This window comes from Felis catus, chromosome A2 (assembly GCF_018350175.1).
Source record: "Felis catus isolate Fca126 chromosome A2, F.catus_Fca126_mat1.0, whole genome shotgun sequence".
NCBI lineage: Eukaryota > Metazoa > Chordata > Mammalia > Carnivora > Felidae > Felis > Felis catus.
Window position 1 is genome coordinate 125891170 of NC_058369.1, and position 27525 is coordinate 125918694.

Genomic DNA, 27525 nt, shown 5'->3' on the forward strand with positions numbered 1-27525 from the left:
GGCAAATAAGTAATTAAATCAACTCTTGTGGTCAAGAAAGGTATTTTTTAAAACAAGCTCATGTTGAGTGATGATATAATTTGCTGGTATGAATCAACCTTATTAATCAATAGGGCAATGAATGCTCTCACTAGACCACCCTCATATTCAATATATCTTCATACTATAATTTAAAAAATGCATTAATTAGCAATGATGAACAACATATTCAAAAGAATATGATATCAGATACAATAGAGGGCTGGGTTCCATTTCTTGCTGGGTGTAGAATCTTTGTGACTAAGTTACTTAACGTCTCTGAACTTCAGCTGTCTTACCTATACAATGAGGATAATAAAACACATCTCACAGAACTGTGGTAATGAGTAAAATTCCAAAATATATATAAAGTACCTTGACATCCCATAGATGCTCAATAAGTGATAGCCATTAATAATGGCAATAATTATTATAATATCATTCAATCAGATAATTTTGGATTATACTATTCGTTTATTAGACGTAATATTTTCCCCCTATCTAAAATAGTTTATTATTGTCCATTTGGCTTTATAGATATTATCTATAGTATTTATTCTGAAGCACGCTAGCTGTGCTTCAGAATGAGTTGCTGACATCACGATTTTTCCCTTCCCTTTATTCAACATTCCCTGGGAAAATGCCCTCTTAGCATAGTCAGTGCAATGCCACGAATGCTGCCAATTAGTGCTAAAGAAGTTCTCTGGCAAATGCTTGTCTCTTGAGTTCATGGTGACAGGTTGGCCACAAGACACCTATCACCATGAGATGACTCCATCTCATCTCTTTCTGTCAGGTGAATCACAGTGACTTATTAATAAGAGAGGAAAATGATAGCAGCCTTAGAGTATGGAAATTGTTACTCTTTAAGACATGCCCTCCAGATAATTTAGAGTTGTACAGTGCCAGTTTTTGAAGAATCATATTTATATGAATATGAATTATATGAATCTGGAATTACATGGATTATATAAAATCAAATCTCAAGTACCAGCGTGTTTTCTGGGTAAATAATCAATAAATTATGAATGTGCTGGGCACCTGAGGATGCAAAGAAGTCTAGGACTTGGCGCCTGCCCTTGGAGGATGTATGATTGAACACCTAGCACTATCAGATTAGAATGTGATTAAATTGCAGGAGTTCAGAGCAGGCTGGGAGGTCCTACTTGGATCCAGTTGGAAATCATGGATGAGTAGGATTTATATGGGTGAAAAGAAATTCCAGAGGAAAAGAGTCATATCACTACTACAAGGTTAAAGAGTCAGGGTGAGGACAAATCGAGGAGGGGGAGTCTCTCATATAGAGATTTATTCTGTAGGGAAGGCGAGTTGGGGACCTTGCCAGCTTTAAGACAACCCAGTGGTGGTGAAAAGAGGGAGAGACAGAGCAGGCATAGTGGATGGGACACACAGTAGCTGTTGGTGGTCTAGATGTAAGGTCTTGGGGTCACACAAGGGATAGATGAGAAAGAAATTTCTAAAGAAGGGCCAACAGGCCTTGAGAGTCATTGGTTACAAAGATGTCTTTGCGGAGAGTGGGTGAGGTTTGGAAGGGAGAGGGAAGGTGGCAAGGTAGAAGTCCCAGATGATTCACAGTGTTTATATCTCCTTGGATTGAAGAATGACATGTACAGAGACATGAAAGTCAGGGAGTAGATGATGGTGAGTTTGGTTTCAGAGTTTGTGAGTTTGTGATTATTAGAACATCTGTGTGCAAATGACCCACAGCCGGAGTGGGAATGAAGCAAAGTGATGTAAACAGGAGTAGTGATAACAGTTGTTAGTGTTTTGGAATAACCTCTAGGCATTAATGGTTATGTAAAGGGCTCGCTTCTCCCCTCCCCACAACCTTCTATATGAAAGTGAAACCTTATAGATTCATGAACACTTATATCCAACAGCTATGTAACATGTTCCTGCAAGCTTGGAAAAGTCCTGCTCTGTCCTCCGGCCCTCTGACAAGTGCCCTGCCTGAAAGGTTCTTCATGTGATAGATGCAATGATATTCTGATGCCAGGAGAAAACAATCTATTGGTCATATGAGGCAACAGAGTCACCCATTAGGTGTGTGTGGTGGGGGGATGGGCACAGGGTGAGCACAGTGGTAAGCTGAGGGTCAGCCAGAGAGCTAACTGTACCTCTTTCTGTAAGGGCAGAGCCCATAAAATCTCTCTAGCCGACTTGTATCACGTTTGCCACTCTTTTCACTGATTAAACATGTTTTTTAACAGCCCTTGTACCGAATAACACTCCCTGTAATGCAGATTTAAATAATAATGTTAAAAGTGCTGGTCACACATGCACACACAGTGGTATGGATTCCTGATTAGGGCTCTTCACCTGCTAGTAGTGAACCAGCGTCTAGGGTGTAGACTAAGCTTAACTCACATGCACATACACATCCTACACAGAAATATTTTACAGAAAATGGGAATGCACAGCAGGCATTCCCAAAGAGATGAAAACTGAAACCACAGAGCTGCTCCCACAGAGGGAGTCGCTACCAGAGGAAGGACACACTTCAAGACAGTAAAGGGGGTCCGGTAGCAGTAACTACGTCAGAGAAAAGGGTCATTGGATTTTAGGTTGGTAATTGGTGGACTTCTGAGACTGGTTTGTGCAAGTAGGTAGGGCTGAGGCCAGATCACAGGGCTGAGAGTGAGGCTGAGTGTCCAAGAAATGGGAGCAGCAGGTGTGAACCGTATCCTTGAGAAGTTCCCTCCCCAAGGTGAATCGTTCTTCTGGGGCAGCTGAAGCATCAGGGTTGGAAGTAGAAAGCCATGCTGGTACCCTGGAGTTCCTTTTTTTTTTTTTTAAGTTTATTTATTTATTTATTTTGAGAGAGAGAGGGAGAGACAGTATGAGCTAGGGAGGGGCAGAGACGGAGGGAGAGAGAATCCCAAGCAGTCTCCCTGCTGTCAGCACAGAGCCCAATGTGGGGCTTGAGCCCACAGCCCTGGGATCATGACCTGAGCTGAACTCAAGAGTCAGACACTCAACCGACTGAGTCACCCAGGCACCCCTGGAGCTCCATTTGAATGCTACTCTGAGGGGTATCAGCAGCCAGGCTACCTTCTGATGAGAGCCTTTCAGACTTGGTAATTCATCTTCTTTGGGCAGGCCCACGTGGCCTACCTTTTACCAAATGCCGGGCAGTTCTGTGGAAAAGCTTCAGAGTATATGATTTCCGTTCTGCCGTGGTAATGATTAAGTCTCATCTGTATGTAGTTGTTTCCCTCTCTTCCTTGCTGGGGCAAAGGTATAGTGAGCCTCCGGGTGTCGGCTCAACGGCCTGCTCAACAGAGGCTCTGTTTCCAAGGACACAGAGGTGAGTTAGGCATGAAAGGGAATGGCCACGGAGAGGTAATCCCTACCAGAGGCGTGGGACAAGTGTTGTGGGAACGTTGCCTGGGAAGGCTTCCTAGAGAAGGTCTCGAAGGGTGGGTAGGAGTTTACAACCCAGCTAAGTAATAAAGCCAGCTAGAATTGATAAAACAAGAGTTATTTCTTTCTTTTTTTCTCAGGGGAAAGAGAGTTGGGAATCTGAAGGGGGGGGGGGCGCGGTCAGAAGAAGCAGAGCTTATGTTCCACCTCTCATGCTCCGTACTATGAGGCATGCCATGTGCATCTTTGTCCAACAGCTGAAAGAGAAAATAAAGGCATGCTTGTATGCCAGTGGCCACAGTAGAAAGAATTATTTTATGCATATGGGCATGAGCTCCAAACAGAAAATAAGTGATTCAAATCACATTAATAGTCATGTGGTCACAATGAGATTGGGCCAGGAGCCACATGCAGAGATGTGACTTGCCCAAAAAGCTGACACTTGAAATAAAATGCAGACCCACAGTGGAAAGTCAGGCCAACCCACTGTGCGAATCCAGGCAGTAACAAGATATCATACCCAGGCAGGCTTGTCTTCCTCGAGGTCTGGGTCTGGCCAAACCCTTAAAAGTAGGAAAGTCGTTTCTGCAATGGCTGGATCAAGGTGCAGTGTGGATGTCTTCTCTAATCTTTTCTGATGACAGGCCCCGTGACCTTCGGTGGCACACAAACTTTTTAAGGGGAAAAAAAGTATAAAGTACAGAAGTCTAAACAGCCCAGTTCCCAGGATTAGCAGACCATGTCCAGCTTTCACCCTGAATTCTTCATCTTGCTCAGTTTCCCATTAACACGAGACAAGGTATTAAAAAAAGGTCGGGGTTTTGAACCAGAGACAGTGTGTTCGGTTTTCCTTATAGGTCGATCTCCGAGGCATAATTAAAAGCCTCACTTCACAAATTAATTTGCAGCTCACGAGGCCAAAAAGAAATCTAAAAGTAATTTTCCGAAGAATGTTTTGTGGCCTGGACAGGGGCACTCATGGTATTAATGTGAAGCTACCTGTACCCAATCCCCTTTCAATAGCCTGTCAGGGAGTAAAGCCTCCCTTATAAGATCTGACAAGCGTATGTTCTAGAGGAAGCGGAGGGGAAGCTCTCTGTTCATATGACTAATTAGACGGACTTCATGCTGGGTTGCTCTTTTTTGATGCAGGTCCTGGTCCTAATTGACAGTTTGCTCCTCAGGAAAGTAAGGTTGAGTTCAAATGCTTACATGCCCTGTTTTCTTTTAGCATTCCTGACCTGAAACTGATGCGGGGTGACAGGGAACAGACGGGAAAGAGACTCCTTGTTTCACTTAGAGTAAACCTTTTCAAGTTCCCCACTAGGGAGACTGGACCACTAGGAGCTCCTTCCAAAAGCTGCATTTATCAATTAACATGGCTCACTCCAGCTGGAAATTTTGTCCAGGATAGTGCCAGGATAGTGCCAGACTCTGTGATGGGAAACTAAGCCCAGGTGAAGGGACCACAGATAGTTATTAGCCAACTCTGCTTGGATTGTTCTCCAAAGGCCAAGACAGTGATTGGCCCATATATGGCAATGTGGGGATAATGCTGGTAAATGGGGTGTGAGAGATTGATTGCAAGAATGGTTGCAATTCTTTACCCCTCCCTATAGCCGTGCCCTTTAGACTCTTCCTTCTACAGAGGTGGAGTCTGTTTTTCCATCTTAAATCTGGGCTGGCTTTTTGACTTGTGTTGACCAATTGAATGCAGCAGAAGGAAGTTGATGTTAGTTCTAGCCCCAGATCTTAAGAGGCCTGAGCACTTACACCGTATCTCTCGAGAGACCACCATGTGCACAAGAGCGAGGGTGAGAGATGACGTGAAACAAGGCTAAAGCATCCCAATTGAAGCCATCTTAGATTGTTTCGGGCCCAGCTGACTCACTCCCTGACTGTGATGTATGAGCAAGCCCAGCGAGGTCAACCTAGCAAGACTCAGGCCAGTAATACCACCCAACCAACCTGTGGTCTTCTGAGCAAAAAAGAAATGCTCATTGTTTTAAGTGATTAAACTTTGGGATGTGTGTTAGTTCATATCCTCTGAGGAGCAGATGCCAAGACGGAAATAGATGTACAGGAGATTTGTTAGGTGAAATGCTATTGAAGGATAAAGAGGAAAGAGACAGAGAAGGCAGGGAGATCCTTCAGAGTGAGACTCAGGACTGACCTCTGTATAACAAAGAAGGAAGGAAAGAGTGAGTGGGTAGGGCCCCAAGCTGCAACAGAGGGCTCAGGAAGTTCTGGCTAGCCTGATGAGGAGTCCTTGAGTCCACTCTGGAAGGAGTGGATCTGCATTAGTGCCCCCCACTGTGCTCTTCATTGGAAATGTGGCCTCACTGACTTGGGGGTGGATCCAGAAGGGCAACAACTGGGGCCATTAATCGGTTCTACTCCCCACAGCAGGAGGTCTGAGCAGCATTGGTCAGTTTGTTATGCAGCATTACTGGGACAATTACTAACTCATACGCAGGGGAAATAAATTTCTATGCCTCTGCAGATTTTTGTTGTGGCCTAACTTTGATCTAAAAAATGTCTCTTTGACTATAACTAGAGCAGAATCTTTTCCTTGAGGAACATCAAAGTTTTAAAATGTTCTTGGCCAACTGTACCACCTAGACCTAGAATGCCCGGACAAAAATGCAACAGACCCATCATTCCATCCCCAGAAGCCATTTTTTTTGTTCATTAATTTGCCCAAGATGGTGTCACATGATGTCTTCCATGCCATGCCAGGAGGAAACAGAGTCCTTGGCTAAAGGCTTTAATTACTTAGATTTGAAATTGGCTTCAACCTGTGAGACAAAATTTGTGGAATATTGTTGTTGATGGCAAATTCTTTATGTATCTGTGTGGCCTAGATTAGCATGCCTCATTATTATTGTTTTTATAAAGCAATTTAATCACTAAGCATTTGCAATTACTGTCATTAATTACTTTTTTATAGATATCTGGGAAGAAGATACAACCTCATATTCAATTAACATTTACGGAGCTCTTTTCATATGCTAGGCACTTTGCCAGGGACATATTTTATTGAATTCTCACCAAAACCATGGGAGGTGCTTATTAGCTCAATTTGTCTCAGCAATTGTACTTCTGGTAAGTCATAGAGCACAGGCTTAGAGTTGGGTCCTCTGACCTCGTAATTCATGTACTCAACAATATTCACTAAGCATCTAGAGTGTTCTAGGAGCTATACTATTTGATAGTAATACAAACACAATTCCTGTTTCAAATTGTCCACAGATGAGAGGGGGGACACATACCAAATTTGTCTACCATTCCCAATGAGATGCAGCTATGACTGAGAACCACAGGGCACTGCATAGAGAATGGCATCTATTATGGCTGTTATGGCTTGTGTCCTCCCCAGGTTCATATGTTGAGGTCCTAACTCAGTACTCAGATGTGGCAGCATCTGCAGGTAGAGCCTTTAAAGAGGTAGTTAAGGTACAAGAAGGTCAAATAGTTTGGTCCTTATCCAATATGACTGGTATTCTTATAAGAAGAGCAGAGTGGCCACAGGCATGTGCACACAGAGAGGTAAAACCATGTAAGGGCACAGTGAGATGATGGCCGTGGGCAAGCCAAGGAGAGAGGCCTCAGAAGAGACCAAACCTGCTGATGCCTTGATCTCAGACGTCTAGCCTCAGAACCTCATCTCTGGTGTTGAAGCCACCCTCCTGGGGTATTTTGTTACATTAGCCCTAGCAAACTAATGTAGCATCTAACCATACTGGTCAGGGGGTGGAGAGAAAGCAGTTACAGGAGCATCTCAAACAGAGAGGCAGGAATTAGGAGAGGGCAGGGAGGAAACATGGCTTTTAGTTCCTGCCTGGCTAGGGAGTCCCTGCATCTCCTTCAACAAGTCACTTCCTCTTCTGGGCATCAGATTTCTCACCTGTGAAATGAGGGGATAAGCCTGGAAGACTGTTTGTCAAAATCTGTTTTATGGACCCTTGATTCCCCTGAGACACTTCTCAGGAAAAGGGCAAGGAGGGTCTCCATGGTCAGGTACTTTGGGGAACACTATGTGCTATACGCCTTCCTGTATATTCATAACACAGAGCTGCACTTGGAAATTCTGAGGAGTCTTGCAGGAAAAATAAGCCCTGTTTTATATAGAATTCACCCACCTTATTTAGCTACAAAACTCCATTTCCACATCATACTCATTACTGCCAGGAGTCCAAAGGATCTACTTTGGGCAACTCAGGCCCAACTACCTCATCTCTTTCCTTTCCAACTCCAATACCTAGTGACTTAAAAAAAGAAACAAGCAAACAAACATTAAAATCCCAAGTATAAAATCTTCAGAGATGAGTGGTTAGATGTATGACTTAAACAAACCACCGATCCAGGGAGACAGTGCTAACTCCAGGGAGAAATGGAAAGGAGATGGTATTAACTGGGTTGATGTTCTCCTGCTTGATATTCTTCTCTTCATTTCTAATATTTAAACTTAGTTCTTTTATTTTTCTTGTCCTATTTCTTTAGCAAACAGTCACTGTACAATGTTGAATAATAGTAGTGATAATGAGAATCCTTGGCTTGCTTTTGACTATAATGCAAACACTATAATGTTTAACCCTTAATTTCAGGTTGGCTATTGATCCAAGCAAGTTGTCTTTTACTATGTTAAGGAAATATCTTCTGTTTATTTATAGTTTTCAGAGATTATTTAATAGAAAGTGCTATTGACTCTTAAGATCCTTTTTGGCTTCTATGAAGAGAATCATGATCTTTTAGTCTTTGAATTATTAATTTAATAAGTTATGTTCATTGATAAAATTACTCTTACATTCTTATGGTAGTGGTAACTTGGCCATGATATATATAGTGTGATGCATTGATTGACTTGAGAATTTCAGCTGAATATAATTACTGACTTATAGCTGACTGTAATTAGATCCATATATTACAAAAACATTTAAAATAGACTTGTGTTATTGAAAACTTTTCCAAATTATATAAGATGCTTTAGTTCCCTTACATAATCAAATTGCCCAGCTCTGTTTCAAGGTGATATCAGGCAATTGTTAATCTATTAGAAATTCAGTAATGCATGCATAGAATTTGACAGAAATATGGTCAATCTGCAGGGAGGGTATCCTAAAGAAAATTCAGTCATGTAAATCTCAGTTTATATACATTAGTTATAGGAAAAACAAATATTATAGAAAGAGTTGTTTATTTAAGGGCAAACTGCAAAATAAGATAATGAAAATAGTATTTAAGAAAGATGTATTAGCAATTATTTTTGCAAATTATTCTTTAACAACCCCACTTAATAAAATATTGACATGTAGATTCTTTTTCTGATACTCAGTTATAGTTCTCTCTGTGAAGATACCACATTTGATCTCTAATAACAAATACACTTACCTGTTTCTTGTCATAAGATCCTAGTTGAAAAATGTAGTATTTTATCTAAATCTTTTCTCAAATTGACTTTTAGAATATTTAAACAACAGAGCTGGACTAATTGTTATGATAAAGTAAAGTGGAAAACATCATCAGGACTGATATGCTCTATCTAATCTTGATAATGTAAAACAAAATAAAGAACATAAGAAACCAAAGGAAATGATATTGGGCTGATTTATTTGGTAGTTAACCAGTTGTTTCAAATTTATTATTGACTTCAATGCTTATTCAAATCTTGACAGCAATAGTCAGATACACATCAAGGGCAGATTATTAATTTAGGCCCATGTCAGCAATGTTTCTCAATCAGAGAGAAAATCAGACTTCGGAGAGCTTGAGAAAAACACACACATATTAAAGCCACTAACATCATTAGCCTCTTAATCTATCTTACGACCATAGCAATAACCATGTAGCTCAGCCTGTGTGAAAGAACTGCTACTGAAACCATACAGTTTTTCCAGTCCCATGGATTCTTGGACAACTTTTTTGCTAAATAAAGAGCATGACACAATGGATTATAGAATATTAGGGCTAGAAGGGCCCCTGATTTGCTGTTGATAGCTCAGTCAGCTTTATCACATGCATTCCCTTACTTTTTTGGACATTACTGAAAGTGCTAAAGACAAATGTCATATCAAGAAGTGGAAGGAAAGTCTCAGATAATAGAGTGGTTAAACACCTTCTTCTCTTATGAGCAGACCATGTCTGTGAACCCAAGCTAGAGATATTCTCCTATTTGAGAATTACAGACTGCCAGAACCAAGTGTGAACTTAGAGATTCTATTGTTCCACTACCTCATTTTATGTATCATTATAAAGTGAGTGCCAGAGAGCTTGAATGATGTGCTTCCTTACTAGGGCAGACTGCCTAGGTGCTCATCTGTCTCATTACTCTGGTTGTATTTACAATACCTGTGATTATATTAGAGAGTTATGTTGCTACACATGAGATGTGGGCACAAGTGATGTGTACCATTCTAAGCCGGGCACAATCCCCTTCTCTCACTCATTAGGTGAATGCAAAGGGTCTGGTGAGCGACTCAGGAAATCCCCAAAATGGAAGCACAACAGGATGAAAAGAACTGGCATCCCTAAAATATTACATTGAAGACTGGACACCTGATTGGACCATGACATGGGTGAGAACAATAGCATCAGACTACTAACATTTTGGGAGTTGTTACAGAAGCTGGTGAAATTATCCTAATACACTGCTGGTGTACTTTGGTGGTGACAAAGCTGACAACAGGACTTCTAATATCCTGTCTGTACTGTCAGTTATATATCATTGTTTAGGCAGAAATCACCTCCAGACAACAAGGAATGTTTTTCTTATTGAATACCTCCCAGGAGAAGAGAAGTTTAACTTTTGCAAAGCTGAAGTGACAGGCATGGGTATGGTCACACTTAAGAGTTCTCAGTTTCTCTACCATTTTTATTATTTTAGATACAGCTGATGGATGGTTAAGGAATTGTCCAAAGTGCAATGAGCTGCCCTGGAAACTTCTCAGGAGTCAAGGGAAATGACTAAGTCTGCTTGGGGAAAATGGGCTCATCTGCTTTTAGTGATTTCTTTTATTCTTATCATTAACTTAGAAAATGACTAAGAAGGCTATAGTTGGGGAATTTTCCACTTGATTCTCTGGCCTGTTGGTTGAACATTGAAGTCATATTAAGCTGTATGGATGGCTTGTCTCCATAAATCCACAGATGAGCTCCAGATCACCTTATTTTCATGTTCTTGTGGTGGACAGAATGTGGTAGCTACTTCTAGCCACTATAGTAGACTCATGGATATACCCGTCTGTGCCAGAAAGGGTGAATTCTGTTTCCTACTTGGGAATATTCAACTTTTTAGTGATATTTCTTGTGTGGTTTTTTTGGTCCATGCTATTTCTTTCTGATGGACTTAATTTTTTTTTCAGACTGTGAGGAAGGATACTTTACTGTTAGCCTTTTTGTATCACTTATTTTTAACTTTCTTAGAAAAATAGAAATTTTTGAAAAGAATAACATTCTTAATGAACACCTTCAACTTGTGTTGACCAACTGACATGTTGTTTAGTTCCCAGATTGGCTTCCTTTGAAGACTACAGCATAATTTTCAGGAGGGATTAGGAAGCAATTTGACCTAAACAAACATCTCTTTGAAAAAGTTAGAAAAAGAACAGCAAAATAAACTTAGATAAAGTAGGAGGAAAGAAAGAAAGTTGAGAACAAATTAATAAAATAGAAAACGAAGATACAATATAGCAGATCAACAAAACCAAGAGTTTGGTTTTTTGAAAAAGACTATTAAAATTGATCAAGAAATCAGGAGGCTCCTGGCTGGCTCAGTCGATAGAACATGTGACTCTTGATCTCACGGTTGTGATTTCAAGCCCTACATTGGGTGTAGAGATTACTTAAATAAATACACTTTTTAAAAAAAGAAATCAATTGGCAGAACTGACCGAGAAAACAAGAGAGTCTCTCTTATTTTCTAATATATTCATTTTAAGGCTATGATTTTCCTCTTTAGAAACTCTTTTGGCTGTAACATACACATTTTTATTTAAAAAAAATTTTTTTAACATTTATTTATTTATTTATTTATTTATTTATTTATTTATTTTTTAACGTTTATTTATTTTTGAGAGAGAGAGAGAGACAGAGCATGAACAGGGGAGGGGCAGAGAGAGACGGAGACACAGAATCTGAAACAGGCTCCAGGCTCTGAGCTGTCAGCACAGAGTCCGACGCGGGGCTCGAACTCACGGACTGTGAGATCATGACCTGAGCCGAAGTCGGACGCCTAACCGACCAAGCCACCCAGGCGCCCCTGTAACATACACATTTTTAAATGTAGTTTTGTTGTTGTTGTTGCTGTTGTTGTTGTTGTTGTTAGCAGTATAGTCAAACTTAATGTCTCATTCCAGTATGATTTCGCATTTCCAAACATATGGGTATTTTTTAATTTTTTGGTTTATTTCATTGTTATTAGAGATCATTCTCCACATGATTTCAGTCACTTGAAATTTGATGTGATATTCTTTATGACCTAGTATACATTGCCCTCCACTTCTTGTTACGTTCCATTTGTGCTTGAAAGATGTGTGTTTGGCCATGTTCTACATTTGTCAGTTGGATGAAGTACAAAATCATGTTGCTAATGTCTTCTCTTCCATGTTTTTCCTGATCTTTGTCTGTCACTAAGGATACAGAAGATGCTTGTGGATTTGTCTATTTCTCCTTTTAGCTCTGTCAAAATTTCTCTTTAGATGTTTTGAAGCCAAATACAATGTTGGTGAACCAAATCTTTATCATTATATAGTGTTTTTTTTAACCTATAGTAACTTTTTTGACCTGAAGTCAACCTAGTTTAATCATAATATGGCCATACCAGCTTTCATTTTGTTGTTGTTTTCATAGACTACGTAAAAATGTTATTTATGGTACATATAATTGGTTTTTACCTTCTACCCTCTTTGTTCCTTATATATTATGTGTTCATCTTGTAAGCCATATCTAGTTTTTTTTTTCCTTAACTCCAGTCTGATAATCTTCATCTATTAATTGGAGTACCCCATCTATTTATGTAATGAGAGGTATTAGAATAGAGCAATATGGCTAAATTTGTTTTAAAAGAAAATTAGACCCAATTTAGCAGCTTGGCATTGGAGTTGTAGACAGTAAGACTTGTTTGTAACTACAGACTGAGAAACTCCTTTCTGTGTCTCTGGATGGTACCCAAACAAGTCATAAGAAAAGGTCCTGTGAAGCTTCCCTTTTTTGTTTCTCAGAGTCCTGTTATCTGATGGAGCACATGGGGTGGGAGGCAGGGGCAAGCTGCCTGGCCAGCCAGTTCAGCCCCATCCACCCTGGCTCCTTACACACGACAAATGCCAGGGCTGATTGTACTGACATCCAGGATGCCCTGAGGGGTGTTCCGTTCCTTCTCTGATCCCTGGTGACTGGAAGCAAAGTGGCCATGTGCAGATTCTCAACCTTCTGGGCAGAGTTGGAGCTGTGATGTGGGTGCGGAGTATTTCTACTTTTGGTGTTTATGTCAGGAGATTGTCCTTCTGAAGGATGACATTTCCCCCACTCTGTCCCAGATTGGAAAATCTGATGGCATGATTCTGGTGCTACCAAACTGTGAGTCTCTAGATAAGTCTTTTGTACCTGTATAGATCTTGGTTTCCCCATTTGAAAATGTAAAGGATTGGAAGGTCTAGAAGACCTCTTTCAGCTCTTACATCCACTGAATCTATAATTTCTAAGTAAAAGACATATGAATGGTCTCCCTGGATTCTAAAAAAGAAATTAAGTGTACCCCCAAACAGGAAAAAGCTACGTCTGAGATGATTTTCCCCAAAGAAACTAAACATAGGCACTGAATTAGAGGCATTTATGGCTTGCTTCTATTTGTATGGGGGTGGGGAATGGGAAGGAGATTAAATAAAAAGAGAGTAAAAAAGTTTCCTGATTTTAAGTGAGTTTGATGAGAAATAATTTATAATGTCATTGCTTGCTTGTTTGTTTCATATTTAACTCCCTCTCCCCTCTCCCATCTTAGCTCTTCTCCAAGGGCCAGGCTTTTATCACTGGGATCATTTGATAAAAGTCCTACTTTGCTGTGTGACATTGCAAAAAGGATCTGTATACCCAGGAACATTCTCACCATTTCCAAAGTATCCAATTTTTGTCTCACTTGCTCTGTAGAAATGTTTCCCCTTGGGGTGTTCTTACTCACTTGAGTGCTTTAAGTCTACATTAATACACTTATTTCAACTAGACCTTTAATCAATATTTCATGGGATGTATTGAGAAGACCCACTTAATCTCTTTTAGTCTCTGCAGGTGTAGGAGTGAGAGAAAGCACTGGCCCGAGAAGACGGGTGTCATTTACACACAAATGAAGATGTTCCTATCGATCATAGGCTTGTTGGGATAATACTTGTGATGAATCATTTATAGGAAGGGGACAAGGCATTTTATGTTTTACAGAATGGGACTTTTGGATCCTTAAATATCTATCAGAGTCCCATTACTGAAGGAGTCAAGGATTACCATTGGATTGACTTCCTAGCAGGGAAAAAAACTAATATAAAAAAGTGACTTGAATAGGCAGGACCAATTGGGGCCATAGACGATTCTATTTGTAAATTGGGATATTTGAAGAGACTTCAGAGCATTATCATCCATAAACAAATAAGATTCAAGTGGGAAGGTTGGAGTGGCTTGTGGAAAGGTAATTTCTTTCTGATGATGTTTATAGTACAGTGGTAAGTCACCTGGGTCTTAGAATCAGAGGGATTCTGTCCAGATTCTTGCTCCAATACTTATTATCTGTATGACTGTGGCCATTTTATTTAAATGGCACTTCCCGATACATAAAATGTTTGAGTAATAGCTCACATATGCTCACTTATCTTGCACTTACCATGTGCAAGATATCTAAATTCTTTTAACATATGTAATCTTTTATAATTCTCAAAATAACTTTAATAAGGGGACACTATTGGTTACTGTAGCTATGTAGTAAGTGTATGAAGTGGAATTTCTCCTACTTTTTTCTTCTTTTCCAAAATTGTTTTAGCTGTTTTAGTTCCTTTGTATTTTCATATAAAATTTAGAATAAGTTTGTCTATACTACAGAAATTTTGCTGGGATTTTTGGTAGGAATTGCATTAAACCTATGAATCAATTTGGGGAGAAATATCTTCACTGTATTAAGTCTTCTAATCCATGAAAATGGTATATCTATTTAGATCTTCAATTTCTTTCATCAACTTTTTGTAATTTTCAGCATGTATATCCTGTACATTGTTTTTAAAAGATTTATTTCTAAGTACTTCATTTTTGGAGTGATTGTACATGACATCGTGTTTTTAATTTTAGTTTTCATGCATTCACTGCTATAGAAATATGATTGGTTTTTGTTTTTTGATCTTGTATTCTGCAACCTTGCTAATAAACTCAATTAGTTCTAGTATTTTTTTTTTCAGAGAATCCTTGGGATTTTCAACATAAGCAATCACGTTATGAGATAGGGAAAGTTTTCTTTCTTCCTTTCCAAACTGTATGTCTTTATTTCTTTTTCTTGCCTTATGAAGCTGGCTGAGCCTTCCAGTATTATGTTGAATAAGAATGGTGAAAGTTGATATTCTGCTTTGTTTCATAGTTTTGGGAGAAAGCATTCAGTTTTTCATCACTAAGTATACTGTTAATTGCAGGATTTTTGTAGACTCTCTTTTCCAAGTTGAGGAAATTCTTTTCTATTTCTAGTTTACTGAGAGTTTTTATTATAAATGAATGTTGAATTCTGTCCAATGCTTTTTTTGGCCTCTGTTGATATGATCATATGGTTTTTCTTATTTAATCTGTTAATATAATGAATCACACTGATTGGTTTCAAAAGTTGGTTTTCCCAGACTTGCTATTCACAGGAAGAACGTCACTTGGTCGTGCTATATATCCTGTTTTTGCATTACTAGATTTGATTTGTTAATGTTTTCTTGACAATTTTTGCAACATGTTTATGGGAGATATTGGTCTTAATGTCTTTGTGTGATTCTGGTATCGAAGAAACATTTTTTAATGTTACAGTTTTGAATTGGTGTGTAGGAAAGCTATTAATTTTTTCACTTTTTTGTTATATCTAGTCAGCTACTTAAAATTTTGTTTTAATTCTAATAACTTTTTAATTGGTCTTTGTATATTCTAGGTTGGCAATTGTAACTCCTGTTTAAAAAGAACTCTTTGGTCTCTTCTCTGTCCCAAATCAATACACTTTTTAGTTGCTCTTACATTTGTGCATTATCTAGTGCTCCCCAATCTCCAAAAATTACAATTTTGGTAATTTATATTTTCGTAGATTTGTTTATAGTATTTACTAATAAATTTAACTACCTTCCTATTTATGTTCTCTTTCTTTCTCCTTACTGATCAGACACCAGAATTTTAACTTTGTAGATTAATTATTTAAAAGTCCGATATAATTGATATATAACATTTTGTTAGTTTTAGATGTGTAACATAATGGTTTGATATATGAATTTATTGCAAAATGATTACCACAAGTTCAGTTGACCTCCTTCATCATACATAATCACAATTTTTTGTTGTTGTTGTGATGGGGACTTTTAAGATTTACTCTCTTAGCAACTTTTAAATATAGAATACAGTATTATTATAATAATCACCATGCTATACATCACATCCCCAGGACTTATATATTTTATAACTGGAAGTTTGTACTTTTTAACCACTTCCACCTATTTCACATACTGCCCCCACCCTCCACCTCTGGCAACCACGAATCTGTTCTCAGTACCTAGAAGTTTGAAGTTTTTTTAGATTCCATAGATAAGTGAAATCATTTAGTACTTGTCTTTCTCAGAGAACTTTAACTTTCTAATTGACCTTTAAATTAAGAGCCTTTGATTTTATAATTATCTACTCTCTGGTAGTTTGTTTTATAATTTATTAATTTATGTTCTTAATTTTAATTACTCTCTTCCTTAGTTTTTTTTAGCCTCATTCGTTGACTGCTTGGTTTCTTTATTTTCAGGCTGTTAATTTTTCTCGGAATACTCTTTGGTCACATTTTAAAGATATCAAAGTGTACTGTTTTCATTACCATTCATTTATTTCATTACCATTTATTTAAGTAGTTTATAGTTTCAATTTTGTTTTCTCCTTCCTTCTTCCCTGGCAAACACTGGTATTTTTTTCTGTCTCCATAATTTCACCTTTTCCAAAATGTTATGTAATTGGAACCATACAGTATGTAGGCTTTTCAGGTTGACTTCTTTTACTTAGTAATATACATTTAAGCTTTCTCAATGTCTTTTCATGACTTAATAGCTCATTTCTTTCTAGCACGGAATAATATTCCATTGTCTGGATGTACCACAGTTTATTTATCCTTTCACCTACTGAAAGATATATTGGTCTCTTCTAAGTTTCGGCCATTATGAATAAAGCTGCTATAAACATCTGTGTGCGTTTTTGTGTGAACACAGTTTTAACCTCATTTGGGTAAATTCCAGGAAGCATGACTACTGGATCATATAGAAGTATATTCAGGTTTTTAAGAGACTGCCAAACTGTTTTCCAAAGTGACTGTACCATTTTGCATTCCCTGCGGAGTTCCTGATGTTCCACATCCTTGCCAACATTTGGTTATGTCAGTATTTTGACTTGTGGCCATTTAAATAGGTGTGTAGTGATATGTCATTCTTGTTTTAATTTGCATTTTCCTAATGACATATGATATGACATCTTTTCATATGCTTGTCATCTACATAGCTTCTTTGGTGAGCATTATTCTATGACTCCAGTGATTGTTCTTAAATTTTTAATGAACATCTTTAGAAATGTATTTATTATTTTCTTAAATTATAAAAGGAACCCAAAATTGCTGTAAAAATTCCACTAGCATGGAAGTCTAAACAGTAAAGGTGAATGTCCATTCTTACCCTTGGAAAAGTTATTAATAAATATTACACTTTCACATTTATTGATGCATAAATAAATACACATATGGTTTTCTATACAGATATGCTTATTTTGCTTTCCTTATCTGCCACCACAAATTTCTATTTAGTTGAAATTATATCTCATTTTAGTTCAAGACTGCTCACTTTTGTTTCATATTTTGCTGCAATATTTTAAAACAATGGCATCAAGATCATAACCATAATACAATCCTTTAGCCTTGTATTTTAAATTGTTTTTACTTATCACCAAACTTTTTATTTCAAGGCTTCCTCTTGGTTAATTTTACTTTTTGTCTTGCTGAAGAATTTCCTTGCATAAATTTTTTGAAAAATGAAAGTACATTTATTTTGTTTTACCTTACACATCAGTGATAACGCGGTTGTCTTGTAGCATTCTGTGTTGTAAAACGAAAGTGGGACATTGCTCAAATGCTAGTTTCTTTGTAAGTAATTCATTCCTTTCATTTTAAAATGAGTTAACAGATTGGCTAAGATGTCTAGATAAGCATCTTTATTAATTATTTTTGCTCAGTGGTCAATAGTGAAGTCCCAAATCTTTGTTCATGTAAATAAAATTGTCCTCTGTTATTTCTTTTCTTGTTTCTCTCTTCTCCAGTATGTTTTCTCTTTCTTTTCTACTAAGTGGATGCTGGAGCTTCTAAGAATATCCCCCAAGTCTTTTGTGTCATATTTTTTATTTCTTTGTTTATTGTTCTGTTTTATGGGACATTTCTTTGCTTTATATTCTACATCTCTAATTTGTCCTTTGGGTAGTCCATTTTAATTGCTTCAATTTTTAGCGTTTCTTTTGAGTAATTGCTTCATATGTTTGACTTCTACCTTAAAAAAAGCACCTAGTTCTAGTTCTTGTTTCATGAATCCTCCTGAAAGTTTTAGAGGATGCTAGTTAGAATTTTAAAATTTTTCTTCCATTTTTCCATCTCTTTCATTTTCTTCAAAATCGATCATTCTGCTTGTCTGTCTTTGCTCTCTGTCACTCCTGCCTTTCTCAAATGTTTGGTGATCTTTAATTGCTCATTTATATTTATCAATGAAATGTTGGATGATGAGTATTTAAAGTTGGTGAGATTTCCTTTTTTGTGCATATCTGTTTCCATAATAGGTTTCTCCCTAACTAAAAGGGATAACTGTAGATCGGGCTTGGTGATGGGCATATATCTCTTTGAGGGTAGAGGACGAAAGCACATTGGAGCCCCATAAGCTTGCCAAGGTGAGGAAGGCCTTACCCCGCTACTAGAATACTTCAGTGTTTTCATTTCTAGAAGAGCTGCCTTTATTCCATACTCATGTTTCCCTGCATGGTCATTATGTAGGACTAGAACTTAAGAGTTCTGTTCCACTTTTCTCTCTTTTCAAACTCAAAAATGTTAGGACACCCTGTCCTCATGGCCCCCAAAGAGGGATTTGCCACCATAGGAAATGTTCTCAAGGCCTTGTCCTGGAGGCAAACACTATAAGGAGTCTCTCTGTTCATTTGCAGGGGTGGATGGGGACAACAGACCCAGGGGCTCAGCAAGCACTTCCTTACTTAATTGACCTGTGAATTGCACTGTGGCCGGGGTCTCCTCTAGTTCTGCATTTATATTCTCTGAGTTTGAAGATTGAAGATCTATTTGGGGAAGAACAGCTTTCTTTTCGGCAGCAGCCTTCCCCCTCTCCCACCCCCCCACCCCTGCCCGTTTTGTGTTACGGTTTGTTCTACTCTGGCTTCACTATCATTTGATTCTTACTAGGTTTTTTTTTTTAATATTTTTTTTAAAGTTTGTTTATTTATTTATTTATTTATTTATTTATTTATTTAGAGAGGGCATCAGCAAGGAAGGCGCAGAGAGAGGGGGAGAAAGGGAATGTCAAGCAGGCTTCGCACTGTCAGTGCAGAGACTGATGTGGGCTCCGTGTCACAGTTCTTGAGATCATGACCTGAGCCAAAATCTAGAGTCAGATGCTTAACCGATGGAAACACCCAGATGCCTCAGATCTGAGTTTTTTAACTTCTAGAAATTTTCCAAAACGTACAGTCTACTGGTAGTATCCTTTCTTGTTTTCCAGGTTGTTATAAACTTATTTTTAAATTATATACTTTGTGTCACTTAAAACACATTTTGGCAGAGGGAAGAGACAAATGGGTGTGCTTAGCTTGCCCTATTGAAATAGAAGTCTTCACCTGCTTTTAATTCACAGTTAAAGTTCTATAGGCTAATTAAATGGAAACTGTCACTGGTATGTAGATTCTAATTTAAATTATCTCTTAGTTTCTAAATGAAATCGCTAATCCACTCTTGACGGAATTCCAAGAGAACGAGATAGAATAAAGCCCTTAAATTTTTTTTTTTCATAGACTACTTAACATAGCAGTGGACAACTAATGAAATATAAATAAAATCTATAACTGCACATACCATTCAAGAAAATTTATACCAGCTGATTTTTCCCTAGCATTAAAATATAACCATTTTTAACACAGAGAGAGGTTGAGAGAATTGTACAGCAAACACCCATCTACTCACTTAATTTTGACAGTTACATTGAACTCTGTTTGCTTTATCTCATATCTATCCTTTCCTCTATTTACCAATAAGTTTTTCTTTTCTTTTCGATGTATTTGCAAGAGAGGTACAGTCAGCAGTGCACCTTAGAGGGTACCTTTAAAATGACAATACATTTTCTCTGATTTCCTTTGCTCTCATTTTGCCATCACATTCTCATGACACTAAGAGGTGAGCTTCCCTCTGGATGGCAGGTCTGGGTCAGCTTGGTTGGCTGCTTGAGTGTGTGTTTAGACATGCAAACCAGATTGATTGCTTTAAGGACCAGCAGAAAGCTCACCTCTTTGGTAAAGCCTTCCTTGATTGGATGTCTTGACAACCCTTTTTCCTGTGATCTTGGAGCACTTTGGGCAGATCTCTGCTAAGCTATTTATCAGATTGGTATTGTGAGTCATTCCCTATAGGAACGTATCCCCTTCTGACTATAGAATCCTATGTATACATGTGTGTGTGTTTGTGGGAGACAGTGGGTTAGAGATTTTGTCTTATTTATCTCTGTGTCCAAGAGCTAAAATAATTCCTAGAACGTATTAAATCAATAAATCAGTAAATGAAAAATGAATCAATGCTTGTCTGCTTTTTTAATGTTTATTTCTTTTTGATAGAGAGTATGCACTCACATGTGAGTGAGCAGGGGCAGGGCAGGGGGTGGGCAGAGGATCCAAAGCAGGCACTGGGAAGAAGTGGGCTCTGTGCTGACAGCAGCAAGCCCCATGTGGGGCTGGAACTCAGGAATCAATCTGGAACTACTCACAAATATGAGATCATGACCTGAGTCAAAGTCGGTTGCTCAACCCACTGAGCCACCCAGGCACCCCAATGCTTGTCCACTTTGACTAGACAAAACAGTTCAAAGTTGTTTTTATGATCATTGCTTTTTTATTAACTTAGTAGATTAAATTAGAATGGTTGTTTTGCTTAACAGTGTTTGCAGTCTTCACAATTGGTATGGCTTTGGTGTAGTTCTTAAAGAAGATAAGAACATGGCCAAAGTGAGGCTTCTTACGTGATCGTAGATATAATATCTCAAAGCCAAGGGTGGATATCAGAGCACAAAGATAGAATCTGTCAAGCTGTAATCTCAGATTCAAGGACAAATATCATACCATCTATACTCTACTTGCTAGTGTCATCAGAAACTTTTCAGGTTCCTTTATTAGGAATAATAGGCACCACACCATTGTGAAGAAATTACATCTGATTTTTACTTTTTCTCATTTTTAGAAATTTTCCCAAGGTTAATTTGAGTAACTGATCTAATAATAGAGATCTTGATAGCTGGAGTAAAACCTTGCATCTTGACCCAGCTTTTCGATATGTCATACCTTCCTTTCAGCATAGATGATTCATGAACCGCGCACAGTGAAGAAATGCAGGGCAGGTGTTAAATGGGAACCAACATTTATTGATGGACTATGACATACTTGGCACTATACTATGCAATTTATATTGGTTGTTTTTTCTGAAATGGCCTTTAATTGAGGGAAAATTGGATTAGCTGGCTGAAATCACTCACTTGAACTATCCACATGGCTACTGGTCATTGGTTGCTTGCTGACTTGAGGCTAAGAAACTCCTCCTCCTCTTTCATGTTTATCTTCATGATTTAACATCATACTCAAAAGTAGTGTCAGAGAGCTTAGCCGCCAAACAAGGCCCACAGAGGATGCTGGGATCACAACCATATTTACCGTTCAAAAATGAAAGGACTTCAGAGAATTCCTTGGTGGACAAGACCTAGGGAAAACCTCTTGGGCCCAGTTTTTGCTTTTGTTCAAGTCACAGATCTCCTGATCTTTAAGATAAAGGACACAGATAGATTCCTCGTCTGTCTCCTCACTCTCCTCAAGCAGGCTGTAGCCCTCTTGCTTCTTGTTAGTAGCATTTTTGGTAGGAGTTCATTTGACCAGATGTAATAAATGTGGCCTAGGAGGGGACTGAAGTGTGATTTACTCTGGGACAACTCCATAGTCTGGAAGCCTTCCTGAACCCAGTACACCTACCAGAACTGCACCAAAGCCTGCCCCTGTCTTGTGGTTTGAAGGCACTTCGCAGGCACCATTGGGTGGCTGGGTTCCCTAGGATGCTGCTTTAGGGCAGTCTGTGCTTGTGGGAGCAGATAAGAAGTGAGCTTAGAGGGGCCTTTTATCAGCTGCCATGTTCACAGAGGCCAGATGATCTTCAAGGAGTTGCTTAGAGATTTAAAGCACTGATGTGACAAGGATGCTTTGATTCCAATGTTCCAGCCATCTCCCTGCAGCCAGTGTTTATGTAAACTTGAAAAAACCTGCCACTACTGTTCATCACCCTCGTTTTTCAACCTTAATGGTAATTACATTCCACGGACCAGGAAAGATGTAGCATCCTTCAAGTCTGGTTTGGAGTCTCCCTTCCACGTGGCGATGGAATGTTGTAGTCCAGCTTCTGGAGGCACGGGCAGAGCAGGCTGCTGGGGACAAGGGAGACTGCTCTCCAGTGGAGGTTTGAAATCAGTCTCCAGAAAGCTCTAGCGTGTTAATTGATTATTATTATATATGCAAAGTTCTCAGTTAAAAGACTTGAAGTCTCTTTTTGCTTTCATGTATGAATCAAAATTCAAGAACTAGAAGCTGTGGCTTTGTACCTGCACTCTCTAAGCCTGTGATCTCTTTCTCAGGCCCTCAGTTTTCTGAGTCCCTTTCCTCCCTTTCCCTCCAAATTCAGTTCCTGCCTTCTCTCTTCAATGGCCCTTCTTTCAATAGCAAAGATGGGGCTTTGAGAAGGAGAGAGGCCTGTTCCATCAGTTCAAAACCCCAAATCAAGACAATATGAGGGAACATTAAGAATTGAGACCCCCCCCCGCCCCCAATCAAGGGCATATGCTTGCCCTTTGGTTTGTTTTACGTACCTCTTCCTTGTCTTCCACCTCTAAGATATCTTAGATGTCCCTCCCATCATAATTTTTCTTCCTCAATCTGTCTTCATTCCCATATCTACTGTCCTATGAAAGCAAAGGGAAAACAAATGACTTTGTATAGGGGATAGAGTTATGTATGAGAATGTTAAGTTTTCTGTCTCTTCTTCACTCCCTTTCCCTAATCAAGGCCTGAAGGATGTAATTGGTGCATGCCAGTGGACCATACCTTGGGTCTTGACCATCCCAGCCACCTCTAGGGCAATTCTCTAATCTCTGTTTGGCACTCTCGGTGCCACTGAGCCCTAGCCCCGGAATGGTGCCATGGCGAGCCCTGCCTTTAGGCTGATCACTGGAATGGTGCCAGGGACTGTAAACACAACCACCCAGATGAAAGGAATTCAGATCCTGTCCCTGGAATCCAGAGCCAGGATCTTGATGGAGCCTTTTTCTTCCTCTCAAAGGCCCAGCCACTGGCAGACTTCTTTTCCATCTGTCCAGGAAAGCCAGCTTTCAACAAATACAGTTTTCAGAGCTTTTATCCTGCTCTTGCATCCAAGAGTTGGCCCAGAGCACAGCTCTTGGCTTTTCTCAAAACCAGCTCTGCTTGATATGAACTCCATTGGGTTTAGTACACGGATACTGGCACTTTTCAACTTGCCTATCTTAAGTAGAAATACAGGGCCAAATGCAGGTTTTGTGAGGCCTGAAAGCTTGTACAATTTTTAAGGGCTGTCTTTAGGAAAAAATTATATAATATTACAAAAACAAAATTAAGTACTCAACTTCCTCTTGGGCATATCCCCAAAATGACCGTGACATTTCAAAACCACCAACCGGATGGGAGGTGTAATGAAGTAGAAGATGGAGTGGAAAGAGACAGCAGTCTTGCAAATTGGGTTAAAATGTCTTACTTTGGCAACTTCAAAAACAATCAAGTAACATATGACCATATGAGCACATTACTGGTGATCGTCTAAGGCGTAGGAAGGAGACTGTGCAAGCGGGGAGCTCTGCGGGACGTGTTTCATTAGCTTCACCGTGAGTTTACCTCTGTAGGAATGCTTTCCTCTTAAAAAAATGAAAACACAGCCTTCCTTTTCCCCAGACCACAGATTTTATGTTTCTAAGAATGTTTTTCAAACGATCTTTGCACAATTTGATGATGACTCAAGAGCCTGAAAGCATTCATGTTTTATCCCAATAATTCTACTTCTGGCAATCTGGTCTGAGGAAAAGCATCTAGATTATGGAAGAGCTTTATGCACAAAGACATCTGCTGCAGCATTATATATAAAAATGAAAACTTGGGTAAGTTTTAATGACCAGCAACATGGGAATGACTAAGGGAAATGTGATATATTCACCTAGTAAAATATTATATCATTAACACCAATGATTTTCTTTTTCCAAATCCTTGTAATCTGGGAAAATGCTAATATACTGTTATCAGAAAATAGCAGCACACAAAAGTTATATAAACTATAACATATAAATAACAATTGATAACATTGCCTTTGAGGTTTTAGCCCTTTGCTAGTATTCTTGAATTATACATATCTTCTTAGGTGAGGAAAAGAAAGTTCTGAATCCCTTGGATCTTTGGAATTTCCGAAGTTGGGGACTAACATTGATCACACTAGAAGAAAGGCTCATTTTTTTTTAAGTTCATTGATTTTTGAGAGAGAGAGAGACAGGGCATGAGGGGGTTGGCAGAGAGAGAGGGAGACACAGGATCTGAAGCAGGCTCCAGGCTCTGAGCTGTGAGCACAGAGCCTGACATGAGGCTAGAACCCAGGAGCTTCAAGATCATGTCCTGAGCCGAAGTGGAACACTTAACCGACTGAGCCACCCAGGCACCCCGAGAAAGACTCATTTTAAAATAGCTTCTGATTTCGTATTATTTTTTAAAGATAATTCTTGATATTGATGGCAATAAGACGAAATCAACACTTTTATTTATCGTAGATAGAACAATAATAAATGAATACAACTTTTTTGGAAATCACTTTGGCAATACTGATCAAAAGCCTTAAAAATGCATTCATACGCTTTGACACAGTGATCCCAATTCTGAGCATTCTACTCCAAGGAAATTACCAGAAATATAAAGGTATTATGTACAAAGATGCCAACTGCAATAAAATATATTATAGAGAAACATTACTAACAACTTAAAGATCCAAAAATAAAGAAATTCTTTTTAAAAATCACTGCATTTCATAATGGCATATTAGCTATTGGAACGGTGAAATTAGGTGACAAAGAAGAAGGATAAAAACAAAGATAAGGGCATACAACGGAACTATTAACGAGGTTAACACAAAGCTGCATATTGAAGAATGTATTTTGTTAACAAACTATAATATATACCAGTCACTGTTCTTGGTAACAATCCTATGAGGTTTGTTTTATAATCATTTCCATTTATGGCTGAGGAAGAGCACCGTTGGTGGAGCCACAGTTCTCATTCAGCGGTCTAGTTCCAGAAGTCTCTGCTTTTATCCTCTATGCTGCGCTACCTCAAATTTAGACCTCAGCTTTCTGGTAACCAACATGAAAATGGAAACTAGATTAGTTAGTTCAACATTAGTAACAGGACAATAAAACAATTTAGCATATGCTACTCCTGAAACTAAGACTGGCAAAAAAATTTTTTTTCTTCTGAAATGAATGCGGTGTTGCTTAATGAACACCACCCTTGAAGGAGAGACCACACCACACTTGATGCCAATTTTGACACCCTCTCCTCATTATAGGCTGAGCCTATGACGTTGCACACCAAAGGATACTTCAGTAAGAGTGGTTCTATAGGGATGGGGGGGGGCAAGAGTGCTACATAGTAATGCTCAAATGCTTTCTTTAATGAGATGACTTAATTCAAAGATCAAGAATATTCAAAAGAATAAATACAGTGCAGATTCTTCATGGATTCGTTCTTTAAAAAAGGTTTCTCTTAGCCAACCTTTTGGATAGAGGTTAAGACACTGCTTTAGGATATCCCCACAATTCTCTGTAGTTATACAAAATAGGCATATTAGCTAATTAAAGAAGGGAGGTAAAGAAACAGCAGTTCAGGTGTTCCAACCCTCAGCCCAGAATTTTGCACCATAGAGTATTAGTGAAATCAGGTACAGTCTTGTGTCCCTTACCTTCTACGTCCCACGAGGGCTGTGCAAGTTTGCAAGTAAGCTGCGGGGGCAGACCAGAGGCTGTGTGACAGGCTGAGAAACTTCCTTCTCTCTCAGTCTCTGGGCATGAGAATGCATTTGTCAACGCATGAAAAATATAAGGTAAAAATTTCAATAGGATTTTTACGACAGATATTTATCCTATCTCCATACCTCTTCCCTATATATAATGGTGAAAAAGGAAAAGGAAAGAAAAAAACAAAGCCAAGGGTGATTGCACCTAATTCCTGCTAGACACAACATCAAAACCAGTTCGTCCCTCTTCTCCCCCATCCCAAGTGGTAGGAATAAGCCAAGTCAGAGCAATGGTATGCTTCTGAGTGATTGTCCAACAATGTCCTGTCTTTCTCAGCCAGTCTCCCAGAGAGTCATAGCAAAAACAAACATGCAGGAGAGAGCCGGAATCCTTGTTTATGGTTTTTATTTCTTCAAGAAAAAGGGCAGGAGAACTGATGGGCTAGCTCCAGATATGGTGCACAGCCCAAGAAGCAGTGAATGAGTAGCCATTTCCACCTCAGCAGTCTTGGGCTTTGTTCTGGGGGCTGTCAGCAAAAAAAGGCCACCCTCTGTTCTGTTCATTAAGGCATCCAACACTTATTATGGATATGTGCTTATTTTTGTCTTATTTTGGGGTGCTTCCCACTCCCTGCCAAACCTCATTGTTACAGTGTCCCATCTGTGAGGTCTGAGTTACTGTCATTAACTGGGACCTAATCTGTGCTAACTTGTCATGGAAATTTTATTGGAACCACTGAATAAATATACACAGAAGGAATTATGGCTACCTGCAGGGGACTAATCCGTCTTTTCAGAGTACACTACGATACAAACTCTGCCTTTCACACTTGTGTATCAAGTGCAGCAGGGAGCAGATTTCATTCCCCTAGGGAAAGGACCTCATTCCTTTCCGTAGACTTGGGTCTTTTGAGGTGCTTCCCCACAAACGCAGCCTTTTCTCTCTACACAGAAGTACACACATCCATACGCTTGCTAGACACTCAGTCTTTCCTCCTGACCAGAGCTTTTCATCTTGACCCTTCACCCCCACCCCATCGCCATTTTTCCTGATAAGAGTCTGGGCCCCTGATCACACCCCCAAACTAACTGTCTCTTGTGACCCAAGCCACTTTTGCAGCTCTACTCCCAGCTCATTTATCTGAGAAGCAAACAGTGTTTAGCTACCAGTGGATAATGATGGTTTAAGAAAGTGCTTCTCAAATTTTATTATATACAAAGGTCACTTAGGATGTTTGTTTCAAAAAGGTAAATTTCTAGGCCTTTGTCCACAGAGATTGTGATTTTGTAACTCTATTCCCCATTTTGTTTGTTGTTGATTTAAATCAAAATAATGCAAGTGTACGGTTGAAAAATTGGATAATATGGAGGTGCTCTGCTTGTAATAATGACAATCTAGATTTAGAATGACCTTTTCACTGAGGACATCTAGATAAAAACTAGGCAAGATTTTTTTCCTTAATTTTTTTTAACGTTTATTCATTTTTGAGAGACAGAGAGAGAGAGACAGAGCATGAGTGGGGAAGGGGCAGAGA

General features: G+C 38.9%; 2 long non-coding RNA genes across 3 annotated transcripts in view; both read right to left on the bottom strand.

Moving 5' to 3' along the window:
- Positions 1–2959: 2959 nt before the first annotated feature.
- On the bottom strand, positions 2960–23012 carry LOC123381267. Its single transcript, XR_006588095.1, has 3 exons — positions 22779–23012; positions 3923–4073; positions 2960–3659 (listed from the first exon to the last, which is right to left on the bottom strand). It is a non-coding gene; the product is annotated as an uncharacterized LOC123381267 (long non-coding RNA).
- A 1730-nt stretch (positions 23013–24742) lies between these two features.
- The window catches only part of LOC123383954, a 37705-nt gene continuing 34922 nt past the window's right edge, over positions 24743–27525 (bottom strand). For both annotated transcript variants that reach the window (XR_006594402.1, XR_006594401.1), the window contains 2 exons: positions 25937–26035; positions 24743–25328 (listed from right to left, as the gene is read on the bottom strand). This is a non-coding gene — a long non-coding RNA (uncharacterized LOC123383954). The remainder of the gene's footprint in view (positions 25329–25936; positions 26036–27525) is intronic.